General features: G+C 35.5%; 1 protein-coding gene across 1 annotated transcript in view; it reads left to right on the top strand.

The window, feature by feature from the left end:
• The window catches only part of LOC143661907 (period circadian protein homolog 2-like), an 80,314-nt gene extending 62,902 nt beyond the window's left edge, over window positions 1-17,412 (top strand). The window contains exon 6 of the mRNA XM_077135148.1: window positions 17,260-17,412. The gene's annotated coding sequence lies outside the window, so the exon portion shown is untranslated. The remainder of the gene's footprint in view (window positions 1-17,259) is intronic.
• The last annotated feature ends 1,033 nt before the right edge of the window (window positions 17,413-18,445 follow it).

Here is an 18,445-nt window from a genome sequence, read left to right as displayed (position 1 = left end):
ATCAATTGAGGTGATCATTTGATTTTTCCCATTAAATTTGTTAATGAGCTGTATTATATTAACTGATTTTCTTGTTTTGAAACATCCTTGCATTCCTAGTATAGACCCCACTTGGTCATGGAGTATAATTCTTTTAATGTGTTTTTTATTTTGATTTGATAGTATATTGGGGAAAATTTTAGCAGCTATGCTTATTAGAGAGATTGGTCTGTAGTTTTCCTTTCTTGTAGCATCTTTACTCAGTTTTGGTATTAAAGTGATGTCAGCTTCATAAAATAAGTTGGGTACCATTCAGTTTTTCTCAATTATTTGGAAATTTGGAGAAGGATTGATGTTAGTTCTTTTTGAAATATTTGGTACAGTTCCCCTTTGAAGCCATCTGGCCACGGGCTTTTCTTTGTAGGAAGATTTTTGATGACTGATTGAATCTCTTTACTTGTGATTGGTGTGTTGTGATCTTCTATTTCTTCTACTTTCAGTGTAGCTTGTTTGCATGTTTCCAGGAATTTTTCCATTTCATCTACATTGTCTAGTTTGTTTGCATATAGTTTTTCATGGTATCCTCTTATAGATTTTTTGTTCCTACAGGGTTTGTGGTAATGACGACCCTCTTGTTCCTGATTTTGTTTATTTGCATCCTCTCTTCTTTTTCTTTGTCACCATAGCTAGTGGTCCATTGATTTTGCTGGTCTTCTCAAAGAACCAACTTTTGCTTTTATTGGTCCTTTCTATTGTTCTTTTGTTTTCTCATTCATTTGATTCTACTTTAATCTTTATTGTTTCTCTTCTTCTATTTGCTTGGGGTTAGTTTACTATTCTTTCTCAAGTTCCTCCAGGTGAGCAGTTAAGTCATTTAATTTTGTTCCTTCTTCTTTTCTTATATAGGCATTTAGGGCAATAAATTTCCTTCTCAGCACAGCCATTGACAAAATCCTATAAATTCTGATACATTGAATTCTCATGTTTATTTGTTTCCAGATAGTTACCGATTTCTCTAGCAATTTCTTCTTTGACCCACTGGATGTTTAAGAGTGTGTTATTTAATCTCCATATATTTGTGAACATTCTTCTTCTTTGGTGGTTACTGATTTCCATTTTCATTTCATTGTGATCAGAGAAAGCTATTTGAGTAATTTCAATGTTTTTAATTCACAAAGATCTGTTTTGTGCCCCAGCAAATTATCTATCTTGAAGATGTTCCATGAGCACTAGAGAAAAATGTATATCCTGCTGTTTTGGAAGATAAAAACTTACATATGTTTAAGGTCTAATTCATTTATGAAATTGTTTAAGCCCTTCATTTACTTGCTCACCCTTTCTCTCATTGTTCTATCTATAGGAGTGGTGTATTGAAGTTCTCCTACTATCATTTTTGAAATGTCTATCTCTTCCTTCAATTTTGTCAATCTTTTCTCATGTTCTTTGGGATTCCTTGATAGGGAGGATAATCCCTATCATGAATGTTTATCCTCCCTTTTTACTACAAAACTATTGTAATTAAACAGTTTGATACTGACATTGGGGACTATACCAATAGAATGTGACTTAGATTCCAGAAACAAGACTTTACTTCAGTGTTCAATTGATCTTCCACAAGGGTGCCATAGATTAAAATGGGGGAAAATAGTGCTTTCCACAACCAGTACAGTGACAACAGAATACCACATGCCAAGAACTAATTGGGAACCCTAACTATCACCATTTACAAAAATTAACTATAAATGGTTCAATGACCTAAATATGCAATCTAAAGCCACTAAAATTTTAAAAGAAAACACAGAGAAATATCTTTGCGATTTTGGATTTGGTAATGAATTCTTACATATGGCACTAAAAGCATGAGCAATAAAATAAAAATAGAAAAGCTGGACCTCATCAATATTATGAATTTTATTCATCAAAAGTTAATCAAAGGGAGATGACATCATCAACATGATGATCAAGACGTACCTGAAAAACTTCCCCAAATATTCAGTAACTATAACAATAAGTTCAATTTGCTTAGAACTTTATAGGACAATGGAAACTGGAGATGGATGCCACAAAAGCTGAATTGAAAAAGAGAAAAATATCAGGCATGAAAATTCCATGCTGAACTGACCAGTCTTCCCCCTACTTGGTCCTACACAGCTTGATGTTCTCAGGAGGCAGCAACCCAGGTTCCACTGAGGAGGGACACAGACTTTAGAGGAACTCACAGAAGTGAGTTATAACTCTTGCATACCTAGGTACAAGGAAACAATTCTGTAGAGACATCTGGAGGACACTAGCCACTGAGGAAAGGGATACAAAAAAGCCACTGAGTAAGTGGAAGAGAGAAACTACAGCAAAATGGAAGCCAAGTACTGCATTCAAGACAGTTACTGTTGGTGTGAAACTCTAAATACAAAACAGTCTTTTCTTGAGTGACCCAAACTTCTGTATTGGTCATATTATGCTCCCTGGCATGACATATTCAAATGAAGAACAAGCCAGAAGCCAAAAAATATCCTCATAGAGAAAGAGACATTAAAAGAAAGTCCAGAACTGAAATGTATAAGGAAAATGGTCACAAAGTGAGGGGGAGAATTTAAAGAAAAAATAGAGCTAGGAAAAATTCTGTGTAAAAAAATACAAACAGAATAGTTCAAGATCTCCAGGGAAGTAACAGAGGAGAAAGGAAGCCCTCCCCTGGAGGTGATAAAATTGCACAAAACACACACTAAAATATCATAGCACATAGCCTGGGCAAGAATCAGATGAAGAAGTACTGAGAAAAATTTTATCAGTTAAGCACAGGTTATTTTAAATATCCAGAATAAGTTGGATCTAGCATCAAAGAAGTACATTAATACAAAGACAATCAACAATAAAACCCAGGAAAATAGGGATAAGCTGATCTTCAGGATTAGTGCATGAAAATAATAAGATACCTAAATATCAGTAAGAAAAGGTTACAAGCTGTTTTGGTTTGTAAAAGCTCCCAGAATGCAATATACCAGAAATGGAATGGCTTTTAAAAATTAAACGTATTAAGTTGCAGGTTTACAGTTTTAAGGCCTTTAAAATGTCCAAATTAAGGCACCAAAAAGAACTTACATCAAAAAATACTGATGACATTGGAACAGTTCTGCCAACTGGAAAATTATGTGGTTGCTGTCTGCTGGGGTCTTTGGATCTGGACACCTCTGTCAGCTGGGATGGCACATGGCAATATCTCCTAGCTTTCTCTCAATATTTCATAAGGCTTTCCCAGGGGCACCTTTCTTCCGCATCTCCAAAGTTCTATGGCTGCATGGTCTCTGTTGGCTCTAAAGTTTTTTCCAAAATGATTCCCTCTTAAAGGGCTCCATTAAGCAACCCCAGCTTGAATGAGTGGAGACATCTCCACAGAGGCCATCTAATAAAAAGTTACCAACTACAGTTGGGTTAGTCACATCTCCATGTAAACAATAAAAAAGATTCCACCCAGCAATATTGAATAAGAGTTAAAGGGCATAGCTGCTTCTGAGTACATAATAACTTGAAACTGGCACAAAGCCATACTAAGAAACACAAAGATATGGCTCAGTCAAGGAGACAAATTAAAAATTCAGAGGAAACACAGAACTTGAAGCAATCATTCACAAATGTTCAAACAAATCTCTTAAGTCAACCCCAGAAGAGGAAATAAAATTTAAATAAAGAATTAAAGGATATTGAAATGACAGTGTATGAGCATAAAGAAGAAATTATAAGTATACAAACAAATATAACCAAAATTATGGGAAGTAAAGCACAACAGTAGAGATTTAAAATATACTGAAGGCATACAATAGCAGATTTGAAAAGACAGAAGAAAGAATCAGTGAACTAGAAAACAAGGCAATTGATAGCATACAGTCAGAAGAACACAGAAGGAAAAGAATAGAAAAAATTGAGTAGTGTCTCAGGGATTTGAATGCCAGCAGGAAGTGCACAACTTTCAAGTCATGTATGTCTCAGAAGGAAAAGAGAAAGGAAAAGGGGCAGAAAAAATATTTGAGGAAATAAAGGCTGAAAATTTCCAAACACTTATAAAAGACATAAATATACATGTTCAAGAATCACAATGTACTCCAAAAGAATACATTCTAATAGACCTACTTCCATACAATACTAATCAGAAATCAGATGCCAAAGAAAAGAGAGCAATTTGAAACAGGAAAAAAGTTTCACATAAAAGCATGCTCAATAAGATTAAGTATCAGTTTCTCATTAGAAACCATGTAAGTGAGAAAGCAATGGCATGATACATTTAAGATAATGAGAGAACATCTGACTGCCAAAAATTCACTATCTGAAAATAACTGTTCCTGAAAAATGAGAAGAATTTATAATACAAATAAATGGGAACAGAGAGAGTTGGTCAGAAAAATTCCCACTGTATATGAATTAATAAAGTGAGTTGCACAGACTATAAGGAAAAGACAAGAGTAACTTGGAGCAGTGAGAAAAAATAAAGATTCAAAGAATATGTACACAGTCAAAATCTTTTCAAATTAGTAGGATTTATATGTAGGTTGTGCAATAGATACCCTAGTGTAACCACAAAAAAAGTGCATTTTCAATAATGCAGAAACAGATATGTTAAAGAATAAGCTGGATACATCACAAAATATCAACTATACAGAAAATGAAGCTTCAAGGAAGGAAAAAAAGAAACAAAAAAAGTACTACATTTACAGTAATGACATTGAATGTTAGTGGATTAAAATGCCCAATCAAAAGACACAGATTGGCAGAATGGATAAAAACATTGCAGAAAGAAATGAAAGAGGACCTAAATAAATGAAGGGCATTCCATATTCATGGATTGGAAGACTAAATATCATTAAGATAACAATTCTACCCAAAGTAATTTGCAGATTCAATTGAATCCAAGCAAAATTTCAACAATCTACTTTGCAGCAATGGAAAAGCCAAGTATCAAATTTATTCGGAAAGCTAAGTATGGCAGCCCAGGACCTGGGCACCCTCCTAAACAGGAATAAGACCCTGAGCATGTTACAGCTGCTTAATCAGGACAAACATCAAGATAGTAAACAACCTCCCTGGAGGGAAAAGAATGTAATCATTGATTTAAAATGGCATTGACTGTATTTTAGTCTTAACTATTTATCTTAGTAAAGTATAAGGTCTTAAATCCCTTTAATGATCATACTAGAGTCCTAATGTACTCATACCATGTGGAACTTCTTTGTTCTAAAATCATTTAGATAGTGCCCATTGCAATCCTGTCCCTTGTGATGCATGATCCCTCTGGAAAGGCTATCACAGGAGAATCTTTCCTGATCATAACTCCTAATAAAAAATCAATGTCTACTTCTGTGCCTGGCATGTTTTTAGTCTCACAGCAGCACCAGCCCATGCATTGCATAAACCTATTCTGGGCCTGAAGAATTGACAAGCCAGCAAGGAGGTAGAGATACTACTGGAAGCAGTAGTTATGGGTCTAGCAAAATGAAACATGACAAGGGGAAATCTGAGATTGGCCTGCATTGTCCAGAATATGGGGATGCCCTACAAACTCCAGTGGGATAGTTACTTGTTATGCAACAGACAGCAGGACAGCTAAATCTTAGGAAAAGAAAAAGAGAATGATAAGTTGTGAGAGTCATAGCCTGTTCCCTTTTAGGAGTGATAAATATGGTCACAGAGGCAGAACATATGGCAACAATCACAGCCTACCATAAAGAGAAGGAATTAAAGTTAGAAAAGGACACATGGCTCTGTCAAGCAGACATGAAAGATGTCTTAACTGAGAGGTCACATCTTGTGGATGAGCAACTAGAAACTTTAATATGTAGATATTTTCATGCTCATCATTGAAAATCACCACAAGTCCAGGTCTGGAGAATACTAATTTTATTATTCTGTTTCTAGAGAAACAGAACCAGCAGAAATTATCTGTAAATATGAGATTTATAAGAGTGTCTTCCATAACTATGGCAATGGAGGAGTCCAACATCCATAGGGCAGGCTGTGAATCTGGCAGCTCTGATGAAGAGTTTGGATGAACTCCAAAGGATCACACTGCCTGAAGAAACAATAAAAATTTCTCTTCTTGCTCAAAAGTCTTCAACTGATTGGATTATCTCATTGAGGGAGACATGCTTTAGTTGATTGCAGATGTAATCAGTGACAGATGCTATCAACTGACTGATATTTAATACACCAGACTTGTAGTCTATTAAACAGCCATAAAATATCTTTGCAGCAATGGTCAGGCCAGTGTTTTCCTGATAAGACAACTGGGCATAATCTCTTGGAAAGGTTGACACCAGAACCTAACCATCACACTAACTAATCTGGGGTAGAACACAAAAGTTTGGGATCACATAGATTCTTCATCTAGGGATGAAGAGGAGGAAAAGGGGAAGTATTGGAAGTAGAGGAATGGAAGTCATCCCAGCAAAGATGTCCAGTTCTATAAGAATTAAAACAGCAAGTAGTGACCTAATGGAGGGGACCCTCAGAATACAATCTCCTGAGCAGAAACTCCATAATACCATGAGAGATTATATTGATGTTGAATATCAACATCATACTGGGTAGTATTATAGGTGGAAAGCTAGTGAGTCATTATGCAATTGTATTTTACATGATTGGACACAAGAGGCAAGGGCATAAATTAAGTGGGATTCAATTTAAAAAATAGGAAAAAGACATGAACACACACTGCTCAGAAGAGAAAATGGCTAAAAGGCACATGAAAAGATACTCAACTTCACTGGCTATTAGGAAATACAAATCAAACCACAATGAGATATCATCTGACACCCAGTAGAATGACCATTATAAAAAAAAAAGAAAATAAACAAATGCTGGAGAGGATGTGGAGAAAGATGCACACTTATCCACTGCTGGTGGGAATGTGAAATGTTACAACCACTCTGGAAGGCAGTTTGGTGGTTCCTCAAGAAACTAAGCCTAGAATTACCATATGTATTAGCTAGCATTCTCTAGAAAAAGAGATTCAGCAGTAATATCTGTAAAAATAAAATATATAAAAGAGTCTCACATAACCATGGGGACATGAATTCCAAGGTCTGGAAGGCAGGCTGCAAGCTGGCAGCTCCAATGAAAGTCCTCAACTAATTCTCAGGAGAGGTTGGCTGGGCAACTGTGGGGGTGTAAGGATCCAAGATCTGTAGGGCAGGCTATGAGCCAGCAGCTCAAATGAAGATCTCCATGAACTCTCATGAGAAGCTGTCTGGCTGAAGCAGGAAGAGTGATTGTCTCTTCTGAATCCTACTTAAAAGCCTTCCAGAATTAGACTAAGCATCAATTATTGCAGAAGACACTCCTGTTTGCTGTGGATACAGCTGTGGATACAGACCAAATGATCATGACTTATGACAATGAAATGTCTTCATAGCAACAGACAAGTGAGCACCTGCCCAACAAGAAAACCAGGAACCACAACCTGGCCAAACTGACACATGAACCTGACCATGCTACCATATTATCCAGCAATACCATTGCTAGGTATCTAACTATATAGAGGACATTGGGGCAGGGATATAAGGGATGTTTGCACACTAATGTTTATAGCAGCATTATTTATGATTGCCAAGAGATAGAAACAGCCCAAATGTCCATCAATGGATGGGTGGCTAAACAAACTGTGATATATACATACATTGAAACATTACACAGCTGTAAGACAGAATAAATTCATGAAGCATGTAACAATGTGAACGGACCTTGAGACATTATGCTGAGTGAAACTAGCCAGAATAAAAGTACAAATACTGTATGGCCTCACTAATATGAATTAATATTAATGAGTGAACTTGGAAAATTGAAGTTATGAACATAGGCTATCAGGTGATAAAAACAGGGTAGAGATTGGGCAATTGGTGCTAGAAGAATACGGATTGTGCAACAGAACTGAGTGTAAAAATTCAGAAATGGATAGCACATTACTACTTGATTGTAGCACAATAATATAAGTATATTGAATGAAATTGTATGTGAGTATAATAGAGGGAGAAGGATTGGGGGCACATATGAAGCCAGAAGGAAAGATAGGGGATAAAGACTGAGATGGTATAATTTAAGAATGCCTAGAGTGTACAATGATAGTGATTAAGTGTACAAATTAAAAAATGTTTTTGCATGAGGAAGAACAAATGAATGTCTGTATTGTAGGATGTGGAAAATAGATAGTATATGAGAAAAAGTACAGTCAATATAAGCAAAGGTCTTCATTCCACAGTACACTGTAATATGCTTCCACTGAATGTAACAAAGGCATTAGTGAAAACTAAATGTCAATAGGTGAAGGGATTGGAAAAGAGATATTGATTTTTTTGAAAGATAGGGAAATGTCTGGTATGGAGACAGGGAAATGTCTGGTATGAAGGCATATCTATACTGTTAGGCACAGGGTCATTAAGGTTTCCACACAATACAATGAGTCAAAGATCAATAGATTTATTGAAGGAATAAAATATGGAGGAAGCAAGTGGGAGAGTGAAAAGAGGAAAGGAGATAGGAGCCTGAAATTGGCTCCCACCTGGGGAGCCAGCAGGAAGAAAAAGAATATGGCTCCTGGTGGATGTTCTGGAGCTGTGTTTCAAAGGGAAAGTGACACCAGGAGGAGAGGCTGCCCACTAGGTGGTGTGCTGGCCTTGACTGGATGGGGCTTGTTGAATTAAGGTATGATAGATTGCTGAGGTATTCTCCATCGATATGTCAGTGCATGTATCAGGCAGGGTGAGATGCTGGCAAGGTAGGACATTGTCAGCACTGCTGTCTGGAGGATACAATACTAGTTAGTATGGCAATTGGTTCATATCAGGGTCTTTGGACCTGACAAGGATGCTGAAGAAGGGGTCAAGGGCACTCTGCATCAAAAGTTCCTATTGCTTAGTCTGAAATCCAACATTCCAGCCTTTTTATTTTAATAAAATTGAATAAAGCTGGTATAGGGTTTGAGTTAGTGACTTAGTTTAGCTCAAAGCAATTTTGAAGAAGTAGGGGTATTGTGTTCTTTCATTGACTACTTCCTGTGGACAAAAGAGCATAGTTGGGGAGGGATTGCTTTGAGCTGATCAGAGCATAGTAGGCTTTTTTGGGCATCCTCTGTTGGAATGAATTGATAATGATGTTTTTGCTATGACAGGAGCCATAACAGAAGTAGGTTTTCAGAATTCTGCTGGTTGGTCATGGCTGCTATTGACCTGTGAATAAATCTAGACAGACATTGTAAGAAGCAGGGGGTTAGGGTAAAAATTAAACTAGTTGTTATTTTTGGAGAATTTAGTTTCTTTGGGTTTTAGGGATTCTTTGGCATTGGAACAATTTGGAGGTTTCAAGTTTCTGAAACATAAGCTTAATAAGTAAAATTGTATAGAGCACTAGATATTTTAGGGTTTTTAGGAACACTGTTGGTTGGGGTTTGCCATATTGTGTCAGTTTGCAATATTTGGCTGAAGCTTGCATAAGAGTAACCTCCAGATTGATCTATCAACTTGATTTGAAATTTCTTAGCCATTGAAACTCTATTTCTTTTATCCCTTTTGGTTAGTTCATCCATGTTAGGGCCAGGTTTATTCCTGGCTTACAGTGCCAGGGCTAGTTGTGTTCCATGATGCCAGGGCCAGTGGTTATTTCATGCTGACAGTGCCAGGCTTACAGCCCTGGAAATTATGTCTCACACTGGGGAGAAGCTCAGAGTTTGGCTTAGAGAGAGACCACATTTGAGCAACAGCAGAGATTTTCTGGAGATGGCTCTTAGGCACTAATTCTAAGTAGGCTGAGTTTACTATTACAAAAAATAAGTTTCCTAAGGGCAAGCCCCAAAGCTGAGGCCTTGGTTTCTTAAATTGGGGGCCTCTCTTGCTTAAGAAAAATGTTAGGAATTCTCTAGGTGGGGAAGCTTTATACTTTTAACTTTCCCAGTTTCTCAAGGGATTTTGCAAACACTTTTTATATTTTTGCCCAAAATACTCTGAAATGCATCATTGGCATAATATTAACTTGTATATAACATTAAGACTTTGTTTCTTATTTTAATTATTAAAGCTGAATTAGGTTGTTTGAATAAACCAGCTAAATAAGATAGTGCAAATTTTGGATAAAATAAACATTTTTAAAATTTTACACAAAAGTTAAAGCTTTAACATACAGATAATATTATTCTTTACCTTGTATATTGATTTACTTTAGTTTTAAACAGATCAGTTTCATGACATGTTTAATTGGAGTTTGATCTTTCTCAGCTTTTTTTCTTAAACCATTGCTTTGTGAACCCATGTTAACTTTTAGAGCTGGTGAATCAAATCTGAGTTTTGGGTACAGACATTTAAAGTTTCAGCAAACTACTGGGCTTTATACCAAGAGCAAAGCACCTCAAAATTTAATGACAACAGTTAAAGCTTACAATCTGAGCTTAGGTAAAGCCTCTTTTAAAATAAAAACATTAGACAGCTGTTTTATATTATGAAACCATAGCTATTTTGTTCTGTTTCACTTTTATACATTTACAAGAGTTATATTAACAGATAAAAATACAATGTATCTATATTTGTTCAATCTTTTCTTTAAAGTTGGGCATATATAATTTTAGAGAAGTATTAGAGCAAAGTGGTACAACTGACTATTTGGCTGTTTCTATGATCTTTAGCTTTTTTAGAATAACTAAAACCATGACTAACACCACCAAACCATTGCTTACATTATACAGATTAGTATTAGGATATAACATCAACAATGAAAGTATTGTTAAAATTTCAGGAATGTATACAATCTTTAAATATATGAATGTTTTACTTATACAAATTTAACCAACAACATGATAGAAAATTTCTTTAACCACTATAATATTTTTCAACACTTGCTGTGTAATAGGTTAAGCTAATTTAGCACTTATAGAAGGTGAAAGAACAAGTTATTTGTAACAGCTTTTCCCTAACAGTGAGAAGACTTGTCTTCTGAAATAAAAGATAATGCCAACATAAACACTAACAAGGATATTACTCTGTTGTAAAATATTTTAGACACAGTATTTGGATAATTAAGAATAATTGTTTTTTAAAATATTTTACACTTAAGAGCATACTAATAATTCATGTTAATTCATGATATTCATATTATCAGAGAAAAATTGACTTTAGTTTGTATGAATATTTAGCTTAACACAAAAGCTTTCCTTTTTGAAAATATATAATAAACAGACCTGTCTGACTATGACAGACAGAATTTACTTTTATAAACCACTTTTTTTTACAACTTTTTGTAATTATTTAGGGTTTATAATTAACAATGATTTTAACATACAAAATTTACATCCCCTAACTGTTTATTATTCTGTGTACCTATTTATGGCTTGAAGTTAGCAATGATTATAATAAATAAAATTTATTTTATGGATATTATTTTTATATTTATTTTACTTATAGTTTTTATTTCTTTAGACCACACACAGAAATAAATTGGATAATAAATTTAGGAAGCTTTTGAACCTGCATATTTTCTAATAAGCATATTTATATTAATTATTTACAAAGGGTTAGAAAATATTTTAATTTTTATAACATTCTTTAATTATGTTATGCAACCTAAAACACATTAAATGAACTTTATTTTTAGAAATTTTTTAAATAACGTTAAAGAACAAGTGTTCTGCAATTATTTGAAATAAAATGATTTTTTTTAGAGTTTGACTTTGAGAAAGCAAATGTAAAAAGTTGTTAGGTTTGAAATAATATTCATTTTTTATTTTAATTAAAGCTGAGGAAAAGACTTAACCTTTTTAAAGTGAGATGATTTATTATTTTTTATACAGCCAAGGACATGACAAAGTTAACATAATGTACAAAAAGTTAGTAATTAAAGCTGAGAAAAAAATTAACTTTCTTGAACAGTGAGATGATTTATTTTTTTTACACAGACAAGAATATGATAAAGTTAACATAAATTACAAGAAATTATTCTGATAAAACATAGACTTTTTGCTTTTGACACTGATTGTTTTATTTTATTTTATTTTTTGTCATGGTCAGGTTCCAGGAATCGAACCCAGGTCTCCTGCCTGGCAGGTAAGAACACTGTCACTGAGCCACCATTGCCCACCCTACACTGATTATTTAGGAAAGACTTTTATGACTTTTTATTAAAACAGGCCAATAGTCCAAGAAAACTTTGTTACTTTAACAGAGAGAAAACAAATTTTAGTTTTGCCTCAGTTTATTACTTAATATTTAAGTTATTTATTTTTTAATTTTATAGATACACCCATTAAATTTTCCCTGACCCTGATCATAACCTTCCTGTCCACAAACCCTTAGCAACTTTACTATTTCATTTAGGTTTTGTTCTACATCCTCCTCATTCTGCAATAGCCATCCACATTATCTTAGGGCAAAACTTCTTTCTTTCTTTGTTTTTTTTTTAATAAAAACATATCCTTTATATCCTTCGTACTCAACCCATTACTTCAAGCAAACATTTAACCACATACAATACAAAATTAAATTTGCTAGAACAATGCCAAATATTTAAAATGCTTTAGTTAATGTACATTTGAAACATTAATATGCACTTCCTTGAAACATTAGTGTATTTTTAATTTTATTATATTTTCTATAAGCTTTATTATTACCAGGTGCATTGCTTAGTTTAGGCAACTTGTTAGGTTATTCCTACGAGGAATTTTGAGACTGTACCCACAATATTAGTTTATTTATTAGTAAGCTTATTTAAACTTAAGCAGAACATTTAAGCATAACAAAATTGCATTTGTTTAATTTAAAGATTTATTATTTAACTTCCTCCATTGTTTTTTGTAATACTTTAAAATTATGAAGAATTTTAAAAGTACATTGACTATTATGTTCTGGAAACTATACTGAGCTCATTGAATTTATCCCAAGTTTAAATTTAGGAAAATTTTTTAATTGGTTGCACAGACATGAAGACAACATGCCTTTTGGGTTTGAAAGTTTTAGGTAAAGGCCATGGAACCCTGAAAGTTTCCATGCTTTAAAAAATATATATTTTCAATTATTGGATTTGTTTTATTAAAAGTTGTGATTAAGCCCATTGGAAAAGGTTGTTGCTTTTTTCAGAGGCAGTTTCCTGCCAGCCTTTTTTTTTAGGGAAATTCCAGGGGTAGGAGGGAAATTCCAGAGGGAGTTTTTAATGTTCTCCTTTGTTTGCAGTAATAAGATTAAACTTTAAGTAGTTTAAATAGAGCTCATTAAGAACACCAAACAAAACACTGAAGGGGAGGATCTGTGCAGAAAGTGTCACTTACCTAGGGCTTAATTAGTTGCAGATGCTTGATTGCTGTGGAAGTGAGCCAGCATCATGTCTAGATGGTCTGAGCTGGTGAACTCAAGCTATAAATTGCTTAGAAGCCTACATACAACTGTGCTGGTTGGGGGAACAGAGTGACTGGGAGGCTGTTCCTGTAGTCCCAAGGGGCTGGAAAGCTAAGCCTCAGTCTGACCTCTGATTCAAGTCACAGAACCAAATGTTAGGCACAGGGTCATTAAGGATTCCACATTAGACAACTAGTCAAAGATTAACAGATTTATTGAAGGAATCAAGTATGGAGGAAGCAAGTAAGAGAGAGAAAATAAGAAATGAGGTAGGAGCCTGAATTTGGCTCCCACCTGAGGAGTCAGCAGGAATAAAAAGAGTATGGCTCCTGGTCTTTGTTTTGGGAGCTGTGTTTTAAAGGGAAAGTGATGCCAGGAAGGGAGGCTGCCCACCAGGTGATGTGTTGTCCCTTGATTGGATGGGGCTTGTTGACTTAGGGTATGATAGATCGCTGAGTTATTCTTATGAGAGTGTTATCAGCAGTGTTGTCTGGAATATACAATACTGGCTAGTATGGCAATTGGGTCATATCTGGTTCCTTGGACCTGCCAAGGATACTGAGGAGGAAACTGAGGGAGCTCTGTATCAAAAGTTCTTTTTGCTCTTAGTCTGAAATCCAACATGTATACTTAGGCTGTATTGTATGATGTGTGGATTAAACTGTTTAAAAATTAACAGAGAGAAACAAACACTGGAGAAAATATTGCAAAATAAATGTTCCTATTCACTGTCAGTAGGGAAATGAGAGGTGCAGCCCTTGGAGGGCAGAGTGGTGTTTCCACAGGAGGCTAGGGGTGGGTTTGCCATAGAATCCTGAGATCCCATTGCTCAGTATGTACATGGAGGAAGCAAGTGTGCAGACATGAATGGATATTTGTACACTGGTGTTTCTGGCAGCAGTGTTCCCAATCCACAATGAATAGAGGTGGCCTGAGGGTACAATGATCAAGGAATGGAAAGGAGAACTATGGTGCACACATACAATGGACTACTGAGTGTCTGCAAGAAGGAATGTAGTTGTAAGGTGTGCAAATAGGTGATCAACCTTAAGAGTTATATGTTGAATGATCAGGAACAAAAAGACAAATGCTATCATGCTTCAGTCTTATGGACTAACAATCATATAAAAATTATTTGAACTAAAGTTAACAGCATAGATTATCAGGTTGAGGCTTTTTATAAAGGGCCCTAGATTCTAAGCTCCTACAGCAGTCACATATATACATGAGGTGTAACAGTTCTAAATTCTGAGATACTGAGCTGTTTGTATATACCATGGGTCTTTTCCAGAAACATTGAGTATTTATGTGATACCTGAGACTCAGTTAGAGCTCTGAAGCCTTGAAAGTCAGAAGTACCACATATGGGAACTGTTTAAAAAGTTGAAAAACTGGTCAGACATCGAGTAGAGATATGAATGAAGTTTATCTGCATAGGACTAAGGTAGATCAGAATACAGGATAAAGTGTGATATCATCTGTATTTTAAAACTTCAACTTCTGATAAGACTAAAGGAGAGATGTCTATATGATGGAAAGTATATTTTTGGTAGTGCATTTCCTAATTTAATTTGTATGTTCAGTTTAGTTGAACACCATAAGTACAAGGAATCTTGAATAAGGTGTGAGGTTTTGTTGGTTTTTCCAGGTTAGTGTGATGCCCCGATAAATTCTAGAGTGATTTGGGCAGTGAATAAAGAAGTATTTGCAAAGTCCCCTTGGGGAAAAGGGGAGAGAAGAGGAAATATTCAACTTCCCCACTTATAGAATTTCTCTCGCAAGCAGTGGGTACAACCAAATCAACAGACCAAACCCTTAATCTTGGGGTTCATCCCTACGAAAGTTATTCCTGCAAAGGATAGGCTAAAACTACTTAAAACTATGCCTGAGTCACCCCCAGAGAAGTGTTTCTGTTGCTCAGATGTGACTTCTTTCTCTAAGTCAACTCAGTAGGTGAAATCACTGTCCTCCCTCCTACATGGACATGACTCCCAAGGGTGTAACATCCCCATGGCAATGTGGGGCAGAAAGCCTGGGATAAGCCAGGCCCCGGCATCAGGAGATTGTGAAAGCCTTGTTGATGAAAAGGAAAAAGAGAGAAATGAGACAAAATAAAGTTTAAGTGGCTGAGAGATTTCAAACAGAGTTGATAGATTATCCAGGAGGTTATTCTTATACATTATATAGATATCCCATTTCAGTTTATGGTATATTGGAGTGGCTAGAAGGGAGTACCTGAAATTCTTTTTTTATATTTTATTATAAACAATGAAAAAATGTCAAAAAAATTCTTGACGTAAAACATTCTTGACATGGCTACAATCAATGGCTCACAATATCATCACATAGTTGTGTATTCATCACCATGATCATTTTTTGATTAGTATCTCCCCAGCAAAAGAAAGAAAAACTCATACATGCCATATCCCTTACCACTCCCTTTCATTGACCATTAGTATTTCAATCTACTCAATTTATTTTGATTTTTCCTCTCCCTATTATTTGTTTATTTCTTATCCATATTTTTAACTCATCTGTCCATACTATAGATATAAGGAGCATCAGACACAAGGTTTTCACAATCATACAGTCACATATGAAAGCTATATCATTATACAATCATCTTCAAGAAACATGGTTACTGGAACACAGCTCTACTGTTTCAGGCCCTTCCCTCTAGCACTCTAAAACACTTAAACTCTAAAGGGCATAGCTACATAATGCATAAGAATAACCTCCAGGATAACCTCTCAGTTCTGCTTGAAATCTCTCAGCCACTGAAACTTTATTTTGCCTCATTTCTCTCTTCTCCCTCTTGGTCAAGAAGGTTTTCTCAATCCCTTGATGCTGTGTCCCAGCTCATTCTAGGATTTCTGTCCCATACTGCCTGGAGTTCACACCCCTGAGAGTTGTGTTGGGTAGAGGGGAAGGGCAGTGAGTTCACTTGTCATGTTGGCTGAAGAGAGAGAGAGAGGCCACATCTGAGCAACAAAACGGGTTATCTGGGGGTGACTCTTAGGCCTAATTTTAAGTAGGCTTAGCCTATCCTTTGTGGGGATAATTTCATAGGGACAAACCCCAAGATTGAGGGCTTGGCCTATGGATTTGGTTGTCCCCACTGCTTGTGAGAATATCAGGAATTCTCTAAATGGGGAAGTTGAATTTTCCCCACTTAGGACCTGAAATTCTTGAACTGTGGTCCAGTAGCCTAGGTTCATAAAGAGGATTGTGTAAAGATACAACATTTACAATAGGACTGTGTGATTGTGAACATTTTGTGTCTGTTGTTCCTTTTTCCCAGAGTATGTACTAAGGGACAAAAAATAAATAAATAAAAATAAATAAATAAATAAACAATAGGGGGACAATGGGTAAAATAAATTTGGTAGATGGAAACACGAGTGGTCAATGAGAAGAAGGGGTAAGGTGTATAGCATATATGCATTTTTTCTTTTTCCTTTCTATTTCTTTTTCTGGAGTGATGCAAATGTTCTAAAAAAGATCATGATGAATACACAACTATGTAATGATATTGTGAGTCATTGATTGTATACCATATATAGAATGTATGTGCATGAACATTTCTCATTAAAAAAATTAAAAAAAATAAACTGGGATGGAAGTGAGTAAACTAACATCTTTACAATGCTCCCATCCATCTGCCAGTGCCTACATGCTACCTAAATCACTGAAAAATGGTACCTTCATTAGCTTGGTTAATAATTGCATGCAAGACTACCCGGAACAATGAAGGAGATACACCACACACTACTCAACATCAGCGATCTATGGATGGACTGTAAGATGTTCTGTGGGGTCTTGGGATGAAACAGACAATAAAGTTGAGAACTTTGTGGGAATGGAAGACACTATCCTGCACACTGCTCCTAATCATTTTTATACACTTTATTCATTTTGAATACTCTAGTAAGAAAACCTGCATCAATAGCTGCTCAAGCCATGGCAGACCTGAATAAATCAGAGCAATTCCTGGAAAAGAAGAGGGACAGCAGTGGAAAAGACTCCCCAAGAACATGAAAGCCCTAATGATGCCTCATGTAAGCAAAGGTGAACTGAACTAATTGTTATGAGGGCAGAACTAAAAGCCACAGATAAAAAAACAAACGATGTTTTATCTAAATTAATTATATTTTTGTCATGCCCAAATATGTATTAGGAATTGATTTTTTATTAAATTCCATATTGCAAACTACCAGAGGAAAACTCTGTGTCCTGTTTAGAGTAGAGAAAGTGGTCTTAAAGAGGCAGGTAAAATAGCCCCCTGTAAAAGTATCACAATCTTGGAGGACTATAGCCATGGAATAATATAAGCTACTAGGGAGACATGAAGAGATTTTTGTGACCATTATAAATGTAGAAAGAGTGGGGATATTAGTACCAAATCACAGCCCTTGTAATAGCCTTCAGTAACCAGTACAGAAACCTGACAGAATCTAACACATGACAGTGGGCTATCACAAATTAAATAAAGTATGCCACCTTGTTTGCAGCAGTTTCAAACATTGCATCCTTATTATAAGAAAGTAGCACTCACTTATGTCATTATCATTTGGTTTCAATTTATTTAATGCATTATCAATATTCCTTAGGTAAATCAAGTCAACTTGCATTTGCTTCACCTGGGAAGGACAACAGAGGACTTTTGCCATGCTCCAGGAGGCTATTTATATAGCCTGACCATTTGCTATAGCCTAATGGCAAAAACTTGGCCAATCAGGGAAATCCAAATTTGTGACTTCATTTGATTATTTTATGATATTACATAACCTAATGATTCTCTTTTAGGACCAGAAGGCATGTCATAACCTTAGTATCCCATTTAGAGAGTTGGGGATGGAAAATCAATGTGTCAAACTATAAGGCCCTGGCTGTTCTGTCAAATTATGGGGTATTGTATGATCAGGTAAGAAAAAAACTATTCCTTCTGTGGTAATTAATAAGGTGCAACATCTTCCTAAAATACATATGCCAAAGCAATCAATGACCTTTCTAGGACTGCTTGGATATTGAGAATTTTCATGCCCATTTATTTCAAATATTCATACGGTTGTACATACTAATTCAAAAAGGTTACACTTGGGAATGGGATGACT

This window comes from Tamandua tetradactyla, chromosome 18, assembly GCF_023851605.1.
Source record: "Tamandua tetradactyla isolate mTamTet1 chromosome 18, mTamTet1.pri, whole genome shotgun sequence".
Classification (NCBI taxonomy): Eukaryota; Metazoa; Chordata; class Mammalia; order Pilosa; family Myrmecophagidae; genus Tamandua; species Tamandua tetradactyla.
The sequence above is the reverse complement of the archived record's forward strand: the minus strand, read 5'-3'. Positions and strand labels throughout refer to the sequence as shown.